Raw genomic sequence first — 14,850 nt, forward strand, 5'->3', positions numbered from 1 at the left:
AATCAATGAATTTCAGGTCCCTCGGCGGCGCAGAGGAGGATGTGCCTGGCAGAGAGCACTTAAAGTGTGTGTTTACACATGGTTTTGGCACGTGTCGGTCGACATGCCTTAATCGATACAAAACTTTTGAAAAAAAAATAATCAAAATTACGTGTGAATAAAACAATCATCTTTTTTAAACCTAATTATTATTTTTTGTATAGTTTGGTCACAACTAACCCCTATATTTTTTTGCTGTGTAATGATGCTCTGACAAACGGTAGGGTTTGGGCGGTGATGGAAGGTGAGCCAGCTACATCGGAACTAACCTGAGATTGAGTAGGGAGGGAAGAAGGTGAACGTGCTCCTCGTATTGCATCATTGTGCGGCTAACGGTCTGCCGTGTGACCAGACCAGCCGGCGGATCGTGTTTGTTATTTATTTATTTATTTATTTATTTGTCGACACCTCCATCAATATGATGCACAGGCTACTTTCTTAAAAAACTATGAACTAATTCTAGATTTAAACACATTTTTAGACACAATAAAATCAAAACACGAATGAACGTCATTAAACTTTCTCAAACAAACATCTAACGGGTTGTGATGTCCATAAACCGTTCGGTGCCGCGGGACACTAAGCAGTGGTGGGTTGTTCCTGAGTCCTTGACGTGCTGGAACGTAGAAATGGACCAGTTCACGGATGCTGCTACAGTCAATGTTGTCCCTAAGAACGTCGAAGACCAGTAGACGCTGGATAAAAACACGGCGGCGGGCGAGCGTAGGCAGGTTGAACAGCGCACAACGTTGCTCATACGGTGGCAACCGCAGGGGATCGTTCAGCGAAGTTTTCGGAAGGCGTACCGTACGAAAGCCCGCTGTACTCTTTCGATTCTGGCGACTTGAGTTTCGTGGAACGGGGCCCATACAACGACTGCGTACTCCAAAACACTTCTTACTAACGAGCAAAACAGTGATTTTAGCGAGTAAGGATCGTCGAAGTGCTTAGTACACCTTTTCAGGAAGCCCAACATGGCAAAAGCTTTGGCTGTCGTTAGGGCGATGTGCTGGTTGAACCTCAACTTACTGTCAACAACTACTCCCAGGTCCTTGAAGGTTTCCACACGATCTAGTTGTTGTCCATTCATGCTGTAGTCCGAGATTATTGGGTTCCTCGAACGGCTGAATGACAGAACCTTACACTTCTTTGCGTGCGCAGTCATCCCGTTCCGGTCGCACCAGTGCAGCAAGGTGTCCACATCTGCTTGTAGAGCGAGGCAGTCGACGTGAGATTTGACAGTTCGGTAGAGTTTAAGATCGTCGGCGTACATAAGCGTACTTGATCCCGTCAAAGTGTTGAGCTCATTCACAAACAGTATGAAAATGAGCGGCCCCAGGTGGCTACCTTGCGGGACGCCAGAAGGAATATCGAAGATATCGGAACGAGTTACCCGGAGATTAACGAAAGCCTTCCTGCTCGTCAAATAGGAGTGAAGCCAAGCGACGATCCAGTCCGGGAGGCCCAGTTTTTCAGCTTCTTGATGGTCAGCGTGTGCGGCACCTTGTCGAACGCCTTCTCGAAGTCGATATACACTGCGTCCACCTGTCCTCCACTCTCCAACACGTTGATGGTAGGTGAGACGAAGGAAAGAAGGTTCGTGGTAGTTGACCGGTTCCGCATGAACCCGTGTTGGTTTGCCGAGATAATCCGTCGCACTGCTGGGAACAGCCTGTCGTAAACGACCTTTTCTAGCACTTTTGCTAAACAACTTAGGATAGAAATAGGCCGGTAGTTTTCGACCTTGCTTACGTTACCGGATTTATGGATTGGACTAATCGACGCAAGTTTCCAGATGTCGGGGAAGATTGCATGTTCCAGCGATTTGTTGAAGATCACCGAGACCGGCACAACAAGCGAGTTTGCACAGCTTTTCACGAATACTGGTGGGAGACCATCGGGACCAGGACCTTTGCTAGGATCGACGCTCGAAAGAACCTTGAGGATGTCATCATCTGCAAGGGTTGGGCGAGGGATTGAGATGTTAGAGGTAGGAGCCCCCTCCAGGTGGCTGTCCGGGTACACCGTAGAGTTTGTGTTATACACAGATTTGAAGAAATCAGCAAAAAAACTGGCTGACTCTTCGGGCGACGAACTGTTGACATCACGGTAGGACACGTCCAGCGGAGTTTGTTCAGTCTGCTTTTTTGCGTTCACATAGGTCCAGAATTTTGACGGGTTGCTCTTCACGGTACTTTGCAGATCATTGATGTAGTTCTGGAAGCTCTCTTGTTGAAGATTCAGGTACTCTTCTTCGATGTTACGCGCGACGACTTTGTCCCACGCTGTTTTAGTTGATAGAAACCTGCTGGTTGCTTTCCGCAGACGATTTCGGAGCAAGCGCAAATCGTCGTTCCACCAGGGCTGCTTGTAGCGGTGGCAGATGCGTACTGACTTCCTTGGTACAACCTCGTTGAAGATTTCAAAGAGTTTTTCGTAGAACATTTCAGTCACAGAGTTGACACAGGGAGCATCCAGAAAGGTCAGCCAATCGACAGCAAGGATTCTCTCGTTCAAAGTCGTGTAATCACACCTTTTGAAGTCAAAGACAGCATCGGGTTCAACAGTGTTGTCGTTCAACGCAGTTCTGTACTCCAGCTGCATAAGAAGCGGGTAATAAGTGTTGAATTAATGGATCATTCATCGCGAAAAATCTCAATCTGAACAGAGAACGGAAGATTATGGCAATGTTTTGGTTGAGATGCAGACTGGTTCAGCTGTTTTTTGAATTTCCATGAGATATAACTTCGTTCGATTCGTATTTTTTAGGTTCCCATTGAACTAACATTTATTTATTTTAAACTTTGTTGGCTCATAGGAACTTTAAAAGAAAACCCCAGATTTTAAAATGTTTCAAATTTTTTGGTTTAAAGTATTTTTAATCTGTTCACTGTTGGATAAGCCTATCTGTAATAAATTTTAAATATTGCTTACACAGAAAAAAATCAATGCCAGAAATCGTGAATTGTGTTCATGAATTTATGAACCACAAAGGAATTTATTCATTAGTATGGTGCATTTGCACTATAAACGTGCATATATTACATCGTGGTTCTCAAATTCATGAACACAATTCACGATTTTGGTAATTGACTTTTTTCCGTGTAGCATTAGTTTAAATTGATTCTTAAATAGAACCTAGGTTTTTTGCCCTAGCCATACCTGTGCATGGGTTATGTTATCTGGTTTAGCACATAATAGAACATTTTATAAAGATGGCATCCAACACAAAATAACCTCAGCATTGCATGTCTTTTTTATGCTCTGTCAAAATTTTATTACATATCCTGTTTTCTGATGAATTTGAATCAACCAAATTTGAGCAGTTCTGAAAAAAAAAACAGATTCGGATATGGAAAATTGTATTGTAAATTTTTGTTGTCAGCGGAGCCCAGAATCAATAAAAGGTTTCATATAAAATCAACACTCAAAAAGTCAAAATGTAAAATAGTGCTTGAAAATATTGCTTGAACATTTTCTTTGGTTCATTCACCATAAAAAGTGCTTGCTCCAAGAAACCATAAAATTCATATCATAAATTATTTATGAAAGATCACTAAAAATCGAGGAAAACATGCTCTTATTCATAAAATTTTCATTTAAATGCACTAAAAGACCTATTAAGTAATTTCTGCAATATTTGATCATTAATAAAAGTTTCCGAAACTAAATTTATCAGATTTCTATAAAGCATAAAGCAACAAGAAGACCGGATAAAAACTTTTCTATGCATAATCATAGGTAATAATATTACCTCATGATAAAAAAAATCACATTGGATGCCATTTTACATCACTTTATATCCTTTTTAAAACAATCGGGATGTAGAAAAAAGTTTGCCAAAGAGTTACTTAAAGAAAATATCTTCTTTGGTTGAATTTTAACAAAGTTATTCCTGAACTCAACGCCCAACTTCAACTTCAAGTTGTAAAGAATTGGATTCAATCCAATTGAAATCGATTTAAAAAAATTTTATTGAAAAAATAAATATTTAAACTTTATAAATTGCACCGATTTCAAGTTATTTTGTCACTAAATTAAAATTTCAGAAAAAATATACTTTTGTTTATATACTATGCATTATTTGCATTTCTGATTTTTTTTTCAAATAGCTTAGAAGATTCTCGCCTAATTTCAAATTAGGTTTTGAAAATCGAACCAATAGAGATAGAGCATTACAAAGAATTTAAATTAAGAACGTGAAATTTCAAAATGTCTGCAAACAAGCTTAATTTTCTAACTGACGATTTACCAATTTTCAATATAAACAAATAAAACCTCTTCGAAATTTTAGAATCATTTTAGTAAATATGTTAGAAAAAAACCTTTTTCGAACACATAACATTTGAAAAGGGATAAAAGCTTATATTTTGTGACTCTTGAAATGTTTTGCTTAATTTTTGGATTTTAAAAATACTTTTTCTTTAAATATTGCAATATTTTACATAGATTTCAATTATTGAAATTGAAAATGCGACCAAAAGTTGCCGAGCTGGGAACTATTTTTAAAAATAATAAAAAAAAAATCTTTTACCTGAAATTAACTCAAGATGACAGTACATTTCTGGAGATTTTTTTTTAAAAGTGTAAACATATTTTTTTGGGTGGTTTTGAAAACCTCTTTGAGTCAGGGTTGTTCAAAAACACACAAAAAGCAAAATATGAAAATTATGTTTATTTGAACCCTTTCAAAAACAAAAAAAAAGATCTGTAGATTTTAGCTAAAAAACAAACAAAATTATTTTTTTTATTTAAATAAACGCATATTTAATATCCAAGTAAAAAAGTACGATTCAAAAAAACATATCTCTGCCTTGTTGTTTCCTAAAAACATTTCAGAAATTTTCGAACTATTTTTGTATGGATGGCAGCGAAAACTTTATGGAGACTTCACAATGTTGCCAAATGCCGTTTTTGGTTTTATGGAATTTCCTCAAAAAGTTTTTGCAAAAAAAAAAAAATCAAATGAAATTTAAATTCCGGATTTTGTGAAGAATTGATCATATTGTTTAAATAATGTTTCGATAAATACTGGTGGGACAAATTTGCCTTCGTTTTTCTCAGCTAGCTGTTTTTGCATATGGGACATTTGTGCGAACATGGTCAGATATCTGAAAAATATTTTTTTTCGAAAACAGACTATATTTTTAAAGCACTAATAAAAAAGTAAACCTGCTTTAAATCTGAACACATACTCACTTCTTTGGACACGTCAACCTAATCCATAAAATCAATGCTTGCTTCTCCCTAACTCTTGCCTGTTATCATATGCTTAGCTACCGCAGAACTGATCGTGTGATTTTCATGAAACAGGTGTGAAGTGGCTCTATAAACTTCTGTATTGTCAACATTCCGGTTCGTACAAGAATATATTTTGTACATTTGTTTCACCACTATTAAACGAAAAACACATTAAATACCAAGCATGACAAACTTTTTTCCACTAGGTATTTTAAGTGTTGAATGTAAAGTGCTAATTAACTGCTTTATAATATTTTTGTGTTTATTAAATGCTGCTGGAATTTGAAAATGGTTTGGCTTTTTTTATGTTTAATGATTTTATTGGCAAAATTAAAGCTAAAACTATGTGAAATATGCATATTCTTTAGACACTTTTTCAAATTTAAAACTGATGATGATGATTTTTGGAACTAATGTTTCCACATAACGACGAATCTTCTCACTAAATTTATCACTAAGACTCACCTTAAAATTTGATATCTTCACTGATCAATCATTCACAAAATTCCTCAAATATTCCCTCCCGAGCTGTTTGACGTCAAATAAAGCAAAATCTTCACATTCACCGTCGATGGTCCAGAATGTCTGCCGGGTCAGCAGCAGCAGTTATGCTAAGTCCATGAAGAATGACAACAACAGCACCAGCCAATAAAGTCACCACCCGCGCAACACCAGCTGAATTCACAAACGACACTCTTTCGACGCGCGCGCTCGAAACGCAGGACGACGACGACGCAGGCAGAACGATGCGAACGGTGCGCGTGCTCCGTCGAGAATAAATTTCCCAGAACGCTCGAGCCCAGTGGAAGCCTCAACTCTTTCGAAGTCAGAACTTATTCCGGCTGAGCATCAAGAACTGGCTGCTGCTGCTTCTCCCGTGTTGAAAGCGAAATCAAGGCAGGCTGTGAGCGCGGGATTTGGTAGGGTGACCGATTTTAGTTTTTAGTTTTTAGTTTTTAGTTTTTAGTTTTTAGTTTTTAGTTTTTAGTTTTTAGTTTTTAGTTTTTAGTTTTTAGTTTTTAGTTTTTAGTTTTTAGTTTTTAGTTTTTAGTTTTTAGTTTTTAGTTTTTAGTTTTTAGTTTTTAGTTTTTAGTTTTTAGTTTTTAGTTTTTAGTTTTTAGTTTTTAGTTTTTAGTTTTTAGTTTTTAGTTTTTAGTTTTTAGTTTTTAGTTTTTAGTTTTTAGTTTTTAGTTTTTAGTTTTTAGTTTTTAGTTTTTAGTTTTTAGTTTTTAGTTTTTAGTTTTTAGTTTTTAGTTTTTAGTTTTTAGTTTTTAGTTTTTAGTTTTTAGTTTTTAGTTTTAAGTTTTTAGTTTTTAGTTTTTAGTTTTTAGTTTTTAGTTTTTAGTTTTTAGTTTTTAGTTTTTAGTTTTTAGTTTTTAGTTTTTAGTTTTTAGTTTTTAGTTTTTAGTTTTAGTTTTTAGTTTTAGTTTTTAGTTTTTAGTTTTAGTTTTTAGTTTTAGTTTTTAGTTTTTAGTTTTTAGTTTTTAGTTTTAGTTTTAGTTTTTAGTTTTTAGTTTTTAGTTTTTAGTTTTTAGTTTTTAGTTTTTAGTTTTTAGTTTTTAGTTTTAAGTTTTTAGTTTTTAGTTTTTAGTTTTTAGTTTTTAGTTTTTAGTTTTTAGTTTTTAGTTTTTAGTTTTTAGTTTTTAGTTTTTAGTTTTTAGTTTTTAGTTTTTAGTTTTTAGTTTTTAGTTTTTAGTTTTTAGTTTTTAGTTTTTAGTTTTTAGTTTTTAGTTTTTAGTTTTAGTTTTTAGTTTTTAGTTTTTAGTTTTAGTTTTAGTTTTTAGTTTTTAGTTTTTAGTTTTTAGTTTTTAGTTTTAGTTTTTAGTTTTTAGTTTTTAGTTTTTAGTTTTTAGTTTTTAGTTTTTAGTTTTAGTTTTTAGTTTTTAGTTTTAGTTTTTAGTTTTTAGTTTTTAGTTTTAGTTTTTAGTTTTTAGTTTTTAGTTTTTAGTTTTTAGTTTTTAGTTTTTAGTTTTTAGTTTTAGTTTTTAGTTTTAGTTTTAGTTTTTAGTTTTTAGTTTTTAGTTTTTAGTTTTTAGTTTTTAGTTTTTAGTTTTTAGTTTTTAGTTTTTAGTTTTTAGTTTTTAGTTTTTAGTTTTTAGTTTTTAGTTTTTAGTTTTTAGTTTTTAGTTTTTAGTTTTTAGTTTTTAGTTTTTAGTTTTTAGTTTTTAGTTTTTAGTTTTTAGTTTTTAGTTTTTAGTTTTTAGTTTTTAGTTTTTAGTTTTTAGTTTTTAGATGTTTCGAGAGATTTCATGCCCATTCCTCAGTGAGAAAAGCAAAAGCTTAGCATTATTTGGCTATACAAATATTTATTAGAATAATAAATAATAAATAACAAATACTTGTTCACACAGTAAGTAACTTCTATTCCGACAGTTTTCAAACGATCGCAACCATGAATTATATTCCCTGCCGTGACCTCCAGAGTGTGTTTTTAGCTGTCATGAAGTGTTTTTTCTTCTCCTTAGCTCAGATACTCCAGATGCCTGATTAATGATATGGTGCTAGGGTGTCAGCTTCAAGGAGGTCCTCGATCTGGGGGGGCAGGTCAATCGATGATTATTAAGAATCACAAAACTGCAATTGTCGCACACGTGTCCGCGTCCGTCCTAGGATCGGCACAAATGATAGACATTGCCCGGTTCAAGTGATGCTGTTGAACTCTTTGGCATCAGAATCTTCCAGGCTGAAAACGTACAATTATCCTGCCTGCACACCTCATATGTGTATCATCACCATCATCATCAGCATGACTCGGTAATTCAATTAAGAATAGCTTTGCGTCTGATTGCGATGGTCTGGAAATATGATGCGAAAAGGAAGTTCAAGAGTGATAGGTAGGTGAGTAAACAGCTCCTTCGTCTGTCGCAGACGCAAACACGTCTGTCAATAACCGTAACGAGAATTTCACGACGTCAGATTGAATGCTTATGCTTTTGTTGAAATCTTTTCTAATGGTGATGAAATACATTTCAAAAATTGTACGAAACAATCAGCTAAAATCATGAAATCGTTCACTTTTGCCAAATTTGAACAAACTTCTTACTCATTACATTTAATTGTTTCACCGGTTTAATGAAGGTGAAGGAAGTATCAATCACCTCGATTGTACTAGTGCGTTCCACGTTGAGTTGGAAAAGAGAGAATATTGAAAAACTCTCTCACGAAGCAAAAGCCGAACGAGCACGTGGTGGATACGAATGACTAACGATCGCGAATATGAATCGAAAGCATTCATTCAAACAGCTTCGTATAAACTTGTGGAACTGAAATCCACTGAAATCCACGAATGAATAACATCGTTTATCGGTGTTGTTGTGGTTCTTGTTTGCAAGTTTTACATCACACACGAACACTACGTTTATACTTCGTACGTAACAGCAGCTTGTGGATTTCGACGTAGTTTTTAAGTTCGACGTAAACGTGCTATCTTGTCGAACGTCACATATATTTATATATAACACACATTTTTGTTTGGCTGACCATTCTGTGCATTGTCCCAAAATTTGGTTGAAGTTGGTTGCTAGGTTCTCGAGTTACAATCAAAAATATATATAGCAGTCGCGCAGTTACATGTGGCAAAACGTCCTCTGACTGAATTCCCTTTGACTTGTTGTCGCAAATGCAGTGTGTGACAAGATAACACGATTAGATCGCAATTCCTTTTTTTTATGAAGAGTGACAACATTGCACTAGATGCAAAATAAAATTTGCAATCAAAAATAGTTTTATTCGATTTTTTCATAAATGCACCGTTTTTAATTTGTGGCTCAAGAAGAAAAAAAAATCGAATAATGTGTAATTTTTAGCAATTTAAAAATATTTCATGAAAAAATATATTCTAAAGCTAAAATTTTATTTTTTTTAAACTGTTGATCGATGGCTGAAATACAGCCAATTATTGTAAAAAATTGTAAATTTTAATTTATTTTTCTCAGTGCCATCTTGTTAGCTCTCATTTTTCAACTCGCGATATCTCAGAGCTATAGAATAATCTTCGTGCGTATGTATTGTGTGTTCGTACACGAAAATAAAGTGAGGTTAAATTTTGTCAGCCAGAAAAACCAAATGATGCGATTATGATACGATTTTCAATGCTAAAGAATGAAATTTTGTCTATGAATAAAATTGCATTCTTTAACATTGAAAATCGAATTAATAGAGCTTTATGACGTTTCGCGTTTTTGTATAGAAAAGGCAAAAAAAATCAATTTTTCAGTTTACGCTGTGTTAGGGAGGTCCAAAAATGACAATTTTCATCGATTTTTGCAAAAAAAAAAAAAAAAAACGCAAATCCGCACCATTTTAACCGAATTTAACTCTCTTGGATACAAATGTAAAGTTATTGGTTGGGTTTCAAAGCAATAATAATTTGAAAAAAATAAACCTTATATTTTGAAAAGGTCTTATTGAACATTTTTTTCGGCACTAAACACAATAATCGTCCAAGGGGTCATTGTTATGCAAAATTAGCTGAACTTTCCGAAAAAAAATACTTTCAAAACACGATTGAGTTTTTGGGGTTAAAAGTTGGGTAATTCTCTACCAACTCACACGAAATCAGGAAAAGTTGCCCCGACCCTTCTTCGATTTGCGTGAAACTTTGTCCTAAGGGGTAACTTTTGTCCCTGATCACGAATCCGAGGTCCGTTTTTTGATATCTCGTGACGGAGGGGCGGTACGACCCCTTCCATTTTTGAACATGCGAAAAAAAAAGGTGTTTTTCAATAATTTGCAGCCTGAAACGGTGATGAGATAGAAATTTGGTGTCAAAGGGACTTTTATGTAAAATTAGACGCCTGATTTGATGGCGTATTCAGAATTCCGAAAAAACGTATTTTTCATCGAAAAAAACACTAAAAAAGTTTTAAAAATTCTCCCATTTTCCGTTACTCGACTGCAAAAATTTTTGGAACATGTCATTTTATGGGAAATTTAATGTACTTTTCGAATCTACATTGACCCAGAAGGGTAATTTTTTCATTTAGAACAAATTTTTTCATTTTAAAATTTCGTGTTTTTTCTAACTTTGCAGGGTTATTTTTTAGTGTAACAATGTTCTACAAAGTTGTAGAGCAGACAATTACAAAAATTTTGATATATAGACATAAGGGGTTTGCTCATAAACATCACGAGTTATCGCGATTTTACAAAAAAAAGTTTTGAAAAAGTTGGTCGTCATCGATCATGGCCGTTCATGGTCACCCGCGACAGACACGGACGACGAAACAAATGAACAAATGAAACGCAAAAAGTAACTTTTTCAAAACTTTTTTTTCGTAAAATCGCAATAAATCGTGATGTTTATGAGCAAACCCCTTATGTCTATATATCAAAATTTTGAAAATTGTCTGCTCTACAACTTTGTAGAACATTGTTACACTCTAAAAACAAACCCTGCATAGTTAGAAAAAACACGAAATTTTAAAATGAAAAAAATTGTTCTAAATGAAAAAATTACCCTTCTGGGTCAATGTAGATTCGAAAAGTACATTAAATTTCCCATAAAATGACATGTTCCAAAATTTTTTACAGTCGAGTAACGGAAAATGGGAGAATTTTTAAAACTTTTTTAGTGTTTTTTCGATGAAAAATACGTTTTTTCGGAATTCTGAGTACGTCATCAAATCGGGCGTCTAATTTTACATAAAAGTCCCTTTGACACCAAATTTCTATCTCATCACCGTTTCAGGCTGCAAATTATTGAAAAACACCTCTTTTTTCGCATGTTCAAAAATGGAAGGGGTCGTACCGCCCCTCCGTCACGAGATATCAAAAAACGGACCTCGGATTCGTGATCAGGGACAAAAGCTACCCCTTAGGACAAAGTTTCACGCAAATCGAAGAGGGGTCGGGGCAACTGTTGTGTGAGTTGGCGGAGAATTACCAAGTTCGAAAAACTGGTCAAAAATGGTCAAAATCATAACTTTTTCAATTTTTTTTTTTGTAAAATTCTGATAACTCGTGAAGATTACATGCAAACCCCTTATGTTTAGATATCAAATGTTTTGTTTTTGTCTGCTCTACAACTTTGTAGAACATTGTTACACTCTAAAATGTAACCCTGCAAAGTTAGAAAAAATGTAATTTTAAAATGAAAATTTTTTGTTCTAAATGAAAAAAATGACCCTTCTGGGTTATTTCAGATTCGAAAAGTACATTAAGTTTCCCATAAAATGACATGTCTCACGATTTTTGACAGTTGAGCAACGGGAAATGGCAGCGATTTTAAAACTAATTTTTAACTTTTTTTGATGAAAAATACGTTTTTTCGGAATTTGAATTTTGCCATCAAATCGGGCGTCTAATTTTACACAAAAGTCCCTTTGACACCAAATTTCTATCTCTTCACGGTTGCGAGCTACAAATCACTGAAAAACGTGTCTTAGTCAGGGTTGCCACATTTGATTCTGTATTTTTGAGGGTCAAAAATCTGTATATCTGTATCAGGGGGACGAAAATCTGTATTTGGCATCTGTATTGACATTTTTAAACATTTTTTCAAAAAACAAATTGTTTTTTAATGCATTAAAATGCCATACTTCATCATCCCGGTACGAGAATCGAACTCACGACCTCTGGATTGGAAACCCAGCACGCCGTAAGTCGAAACCCATCCCCTACCGGTCAGTATTCCCAGTGAGCATATTTACTCTTTTAAGGGATCTGACTTTGCCGAGCCAGACAGGAATCGAACCTATCACCTTCCGCTTACAAGGCGAAACCCGTAACCTCACGGCCACGGAAGCTCGGCTCGGCATACAATCTAAAATTTAATGTTTGGGCTAATTCAGCAATTAAAAAAAAATTTAAAGAATTAAAATTATTTAATTTTAATAAAAATTCGGGAAAATCTGTATGTTTTTCTTAAAATCTGTATTTCTTTATATACAGATTCTGTATGACCTAATCACCTCAAAAATCTGTGAAATACAGATAAATCTGTATTCGTGGCAACCCTGGTCTTAGTAAAAAACCAGAAAAATGAAAGGGGTCGTACCGCCCCACCGTCACGAGATATCGAAAAATGGATTCGTGATCAGGAACCAAAGTTTCCCCTTAGAGCAAAGTTTAACGAAAATCGAAGAGAGGTCAGGGCAACTTTTTCCGATTTCGTGTGAGTTGGTGGAGAATTACCCCCATAAAAATGTCGATGTTTGTTTTGCACACGCACACCAACATCATTCGTTCACGCCGATCACGCACACCAACATTTTTACGTAACGCGCGTCAGTTTTGATCTGTCAAACTTTGTCCCGCGTGTTCGGAACCGAACGGTCGCCGTCGAATATATTTTTCCGTTTTTTCGTGTCGTGTGCCAAATCTTTCGGTTTTTCTTGGATTGCGGATCTTGTGCCCCGGAACAAAACTACAAGCGGGCTTTTGTTCCGGCGTGGTGTGGACCACTTTGAGTGGTCGATCGTCGCTTCGTAGTCACCGTACCGTGTCGTGACTCGTAGTGTGTGTGTTTCCTTCAATTTTAGGCCAACCGGCGCAGATTGTTCTTTTGTGAATCGGCAGCAGGAGGCCTTCGATACGTGGACGTCATTTGTGTGGTGAGGACGGGGTTTTGTTTCCTGCTCCGCTCTCCGGTTAACACCGTATTTCGTGTAGTGGGAGGGTGTGTGAGAGGGGGGGTGTGTGTGAAAATGTGAGCGGCGTTTCAGGCGTTCTGTCGGCCGGAGTGCACCGTCCGGATTAAGTTCACGGAGCTGGATCGTGGAGGTGGAGCTTAAGACTAAGGGGTGAGTTTATTTTTTATTATTTTTATCCTAACGCAAAACACCTTTGCCTTTTGCTTTCACTGTATAAAGAACGAGCGCCGGACATTCCTCAAGTAGCATTATGGCAGGCAACGTCTTCGTGCCCGGGGGAGTTAGCTATCCCACAAGTGGCATTCTGGCCAACAACATTATGTTGCGCGGGGGAACGAGCGCCGGCCTTTACACAAGTAACGTCATTACGAGCGGGGGATCGATTGCCGATCTACCGATAAGCGCTAATCATCGTGAGTAAAAGTTTATAAATTATAATTAATGCAAAATAACATAATGTTGATAACTATCCTTTCTTTGTTATGCAGACGGATCATCGAAAAAACCACCCATCAAATTCTCCGGCATCAACGCCATCCGTAACGGTAGAATCGTGGTGTGCAGGGGAACAAGCGCTGGGAACATCACGGTGCAGAGGGAAACGAGCGCAAGCTTTCCCGCAAGCGGTGTATCGCCAGGATTGATGGTCGTCACCATCCCGGGTGGACAACGCGTCAGCTACGCCTTCCCCGGAAACGAAAGCTAAACTGCCGTTCTACGCATAATTGTCCCATGTCATTTTTGATCGATTTAAGCTTTTTGTTATATGTTATATGGGTTATATGGGAATGAGATACCAAGACACTTGTTGAGCGAGTCTACGAACAGGGCATACCCCTTTGTATGGGACGTCGTTTGAACCTCACCAATTTGCCTAAAATTTTCAGAGGTTGATTGTACATATAAACTAGCATCTGGCCAAAATATGAGCACTCTAGGCCAACGGGAAGTGGGGCAAACGGGGACACAAAGTTTTATGGTTTAACAACGTAATTTTTTTTAAAAAGGCTGTAACTTGGGCAAACCTTAACTAAATTTCAAAATGCATCTGAAAGGGCTTAAAAAATGCAACAAAATGCAAGGTAGAGCATTCCAATTGGTTAAATCTAAAGGGAGCTATTGGCATTTTAGTGAAAACATAGCATAATTTTCAAACTTAAATAAAAAAGTGTTCCATCCAGATATCAACTCGGTTCGACCTGCAGCTTGTAGGAGACATCCGGGGCTACCATCTGAGACTGAGAACGCTTTGGGTAAGGCAGTTTAACATATTAAATAGAAACTTTTTCTTTTAGTGATTTTTTATGGTTGTAAATTTTTGCTCGGGGACCCCTTAGATCAAATTTCCGGTGATAATTTCATCATTTTCGTGTTCCTGAGACAATTTCACAATAGAAACATGAATAAAAATGTTTTTTTTCATCCATTCTAACACTTTATTTGAGTTTGAAAATTATGCTATTTTTCACTAAAATGCCAAAACTCCCTTTAGATTTAACCAATTGGAATGCTCTACCTTGCATTTTGTTGCATTTTTAAGCCCTTTCAGATGCATTTTGAGTTTTGAAAATAAATTGAGTTTTGCGCAAGGTACAGCCTTTTTAAGATTTTTGACGTTTTTTAACGTTTAAACTTTGTGTCCCAATTTGCCCCACTTCCCGTTGACCTAGAGTGCTCATATTTTGGCCAGATGCTAGTCTTATATGTACAAACAACCCCTGAAAATTTCAGGCAGATTGGTGAAGTCGATGCGAGATGGGTATGCTTTGCTCGTGGACTCGCCTTAAAAATTTACGAGCCATTTTAAGAATGACTAAAATCGAGAAATTAAAATTGAGAGTGTGTGCGTGCAACATGGAGTTAAACTTTCCAAAGTGTCATGTTAATCTTCACAGAAAGTTTAACTCCATGTTGCACACACTCTCACTTTTTATTTCTCGATACCATTTTGAAAGCATTGATGAAAAATCTCAGTATT

At 35.9% G+C, this 14,850-nt stretch overlaps 1 protein-coding gene across 1 annotated transcript in view; it reads right to left on the bottom strand.

The window, feature by feature from the left end:
- The window catches only part of LOC6050356 (phospholipase B1, membrane-associated), a 41,013-nt gene extending 34,973 nt beyond the window's left edge, over positions 1-6,040 (bottom strand). Inside the window, exon 1 of the mRNA XM_038265325.1 lies at positions 5,746-6,040. The gene's annotated coding sequence lies outside the window, so the exon portion shown is untranslated. The remainder of the gene's footprint in view (positions 1-5,745) is intronic.
- Positions 6,041-14,850: the final 8,810 nt, after the last annotated feature.

Source organism: Culex quinquefasciatus, chromosome 3 (genome assembly GCF_015732765.1).
Source record: "Culex quinquefasciatus strain JHB chromosome 3, VPISU_Cqui_1.0_pri_paternal, whole genome shotgun sequence".
NCBI lineage: Eukaryota > Metazoa > Arthropoda > Insecta > Diptera > Culicidae > Culex > Culex quinquefasciatus.